The sequence below is a fragment of the Bos taurus genome, chromosome 20 (assembly GCF_002263795.3).
Source record: "Bos taurus isolate L1 Dominette 01449 registration number 42190680 breed Hereford chromosome 20, ARS-UCD2.0, whole genome shotgun sequence".
NCBI lineage: Eukaryota > Metazoa > Chordata > Mammalia > Artiodactyla > Bovidae > Bos > Bos taurus.
In genome coordinates, this window is record NC_037347.1 from 68,130,206 (window position 1) to 68,134,415 (window position 4,210).

Sequence of the window (4,210 nt, forward strand, 5' to 3'; positions counted from 1 at the left end):
AATGTTGTGAGGGCCGGAGTTTGAGCAGGAGTTTTCAAACAGAATTAGGATCCTCATGGGAATTATTCTGTCTATAAGGAACCCCCCAGTATTGGTAATAATCTAAATCCAAATCTAAAATCCTTGGTTCTCCCAGCTGATCTCCATGTCTCCCAGGCATGTGGCTTTGGCCCCTGTGAAATGTCTCGCTTTCCTGCCCACGGTCACCACGGCTCTGTGTACAGAGATGTGTGTGGAGAGTCCTCTGAAGGCTGCTTCTTCACTGATGACTAGCTGTCCCTCAACAACACCTTCTGCAATCCTCCTGGCCACCGAGGCGTCATGTCTGCAGGGCTCCCATCTCACATCTTTAGAAAAGCTGCACAGCGGCTTCCTCAACCCTGTGCCGATCTCATAAAAGAGGCGATTCAGCAACTGAGCACTTAGCGTGTAAGTCGATGAATACTTGTGGTTTCACGTTTAATCTCATCACAATCGGATGAATTCTCCAGTCCTCACACGTACTTTAAAAGAAAATACACACTTTAATGTGGGGAGCATTCCTGCATCTGAAGATGGGAAAAGAGGAAGGAATTGCAGGTACAGAGACAACCATGTTGGGAGAATTATGATTCATCGTCCATGTCCACTGGGTGGAAACTTGGTGGGGAACACTGTGGATGGCCTACACGTTTGTAAAATAATTTAGGGCAGTGGTTTCTTATGTATTTATGTTAAGACTTTCATGCTTGACTCTATATTAATACACATTTTATGTTCTTATGAATACTTTAAGTGAGAACACTCGAGCATCTAATTCTTAAGCAGTAGTGAATGTGAACCGTCTGTGGAAAAGACACTACTTTCATTTACTAAATCTATCTATTGTACGCTGAAGCTGAAAATCCAATACTTTGGATATCTGATATGAAGAGCAGACATAGTGGAAAAGATCCTGATTCTAGGAAAGACTGAAAGCGAAAGGAGAAGGGGGCGGCAGAGAATGAGATGGTCAGATAGTACAACTGACTCAGTGGACATGAGCAAACTTCGGGAGACAGTGGAGGTTAGAGGAGCCCGTCGTGTTGCAATCCCCGCGACTGCACGCGACAGCAGCAGTTCTATTCACAAGACGGGGAAAACGCTTTTCCTTCTGTTTCCTATCTGGACTTGTCACCAACTGCTGATTGTCCCATTCTAATTTCTTCCATATTCTTTCTCTCTCTCACTCGGCACTGCTGTCACCTGAGCTTAGGCACCACCTCATGTTTGGTCCTCACTGAAATCAGGGCAGAACTGGTCCGTAAGAAAGAGCACTTAAATTCAGTGCAGAACAGTAAGGAGGTATGCTCACAGGACCCAACTCTTCCCTTTCTCCATCTTCTGCTCACCTCTTTCCTCCTTCCTTTCCTTTTGCAGACAGACACTGAGCACATATCTTGTGTTCCCATCTGAGTCTGCATAGGTAAAGAGTAAAATCCTTATCCTTAATGGAGGTAATTAAAAAACACTGTCATAAATGTCACGGCAGAAGACAGAGGGATTGTCTTTCCACTTGGAAAGGGCACTGGGTCTCTAAGGCAGTCATTCTGGAAGAGAATTTACCATCTCAGCTGAAACTTAAAGGATGAACAGGTGGTGAACAGTGAAGGAGGAGGAGTTTGCCACAGGTCCTGGAAGGAGCAGAAGCACAGAAAATTTCAGAAGAGAATACTTTGCTGTTGTTCAGTCCCTAAGTCGTGTCTGATTTTGTGACCCCAGGACTGCAGCATGCATGTCTTCCCCATCCTTCACTACCTCCCAGAGCTTGCCAAATCATTGATTTGGTGATGCCATCCAACCATCTTATTCTCCATCACCCTCTTCTCCTCCTGCCCTCAATCTTTCCCAGCAACAGCGTCATTTTGAACGAGTCAACTCTTCGCATCAGGTGGCCAAAGTATTGGAGCTTCAGCTTCAGCATCAGTCCTTCCAATGAATATTCAGGGTTGATTTCCTTTACGATTGACTGGTTTGATCTCCTTCCTATCCAACGGACTCTCAGGAGTGTTCTCCAGCACGGTAGTTTGAAAGCATCAGCTCTTTGGTGCTCAGCCTTCTTTGTGGTCCAACTCTCACATCTGTACATGACTACTGGAAAAACCATAGCTTTGACTATTTTGAACACTGAGTAGAACATATATGGTTCAGAATGACATGAGAATCGGATTCAAGAGAAAGAGCTAAAACAGAGAGCTCAAGTTGCAGCCGGAGTGAGATTTTGATGGAACTTCCAGACCACGCCAAGTTTAGATTTCTTCCTAAGTCAAATGACGAATGAACAGAAGATTTAAACAGAGAGTCATGAATGGGTTCTCCTTCCTGGTTTGTTCATCCTTCTAAATGTAGATTCGAAAGAGCACAGACATCGCTTTGCTACTAGGATCAAGGAGAGGGCCTGCTGATAGTAGGCACATGGTAAATATATGTGGTGTACATGAACGGATATGCATGTGTCAAGAGCGTTAAGTGGAAAGAACTGCAATGGCCAAGACTTTTTGCGGATCCTGGAAGAAAATGCAAGTAATCCGATGTGCAGAGCCATAATAAGACACAAGTGCAAGTAATCCGATGTGGATGTGCAGAGTCATTATAAGACACATAAAAACTTACCTCGTAACTAATGGAGAAATACACTGAGGGGGGAGGCTCTGTAGCATAAAAGTGGTCTTCTTTAATCAGTGATGGCATCTCCCAGTGACTGCTCTTGAGAGTTGCTGGGAAGCATGCCCATCCCTGAGGTACTTACTAGTAAGGCAGGAGAATCTCCAACTGCACAGAGAAAAATGTCAAGTATGGGGAATGGACAATGATTATGCAAAATGACGCCAAATGGTAGGCTCTGTGGGTTCCTCAAGCCATGTTACATGCAGTGGAGAAAGAAGAGTTAAGCTCTCTGGCTGCCTCCCATGTCATCACACCAGTCCACGGGAATAGTCCCCCAGGACGTCTCTCTGGTTCTCATCTCCACTCCCACATTCCTGGTCCGACCGACCTGCACTCCATCAGACTAATGCTCCCCAAACACTCGTTTCATCATGACATTGCCTGGGTCAAATAGTTACAACCTAGACAGCATTCATCTCACAAATATTTATGACTTGGCAGACAGGGTGGCTGGGCTACAGCAAAGCACATCTAGATAAGCCACTGCCCTGCCCTCACAAACCTCAGAGCTGGGGAGGTGCTGGCCACAGGGGAGCACCTGGGTTGGCGGCTTTGGCTGCTGCCCCGGGCAGGACTGGGCTGTCCTACATGCTGATACAAGCTTGGACAGGCGCTCTATGCTGTGGCACTTCAGGTTGCTCACCTGCCAAGTGGAAACCGGGACTGCCTCTCCGAGGGTGGCCCTGGGATTTTATGTGAGAAGGCATGTGAGGGGTGAACTACCACCCAGGTTCACTGGGTGTCAAGAGTTGTCCTGATGCTTCCCTCCAGATGATAAAGGATGGCAGTCCTGCCATCCAGATGATACAGGATGACATTTTTTAGGACACTCTCTGACTTGGCTCTTGATTGTCTTGGAAGTTTTTTCCTGACACTTCTAACAAACCCACTCCAGGTTGCTGTCCCCACTATCAAGTATTTCATATTTCATGCAGGGAAAGGGACCTTTGGTTGCTTTTAGAGTGAGGGAGAAGATCTCAAGGTCACCAATGACTTGGTTTGTTTCTCTGTCACATGACAATAAGTCTTTCTCTGACTCTCAAGTGCTGGTTCTAAGTACTATTATAAGGTTAATCCTAATTCCATCTCAATTATGTGACGGTGGGGTGCAGAGGCAAACACACATAAAAATGGACTCATGTTTATGATGAGCTTCCCTAATGGCTCAGATGGTAAAGAACCCTTTTGCAATGCAGGAGATCCGGTTTCCATCCCTGGGCTGGGAAGATCCCCTGGAGAAGGAAATGGTAACCAATTCCAGTATTCCTGCCTGAAGAATTCCATGGACAGAGGAGCCTGGCAGGCTACAGTCCATGAGGTTGTAAAGAGTCAGTTACAGTCATGGTTGAATATTTCACACCACTCTACAGAGGGCAGTTTATCACACCAAATTTTTGGATGAGACACTTGAGACTCATGGAGATGGGATGATTCATCTCCAGTCACTCAGTTAGCAAGTGTTAGAGTCACCTTTCATGTCCTTGCTCCAAAGCTTATATGCTCTCCCTTTATGCTGTTCAGACTC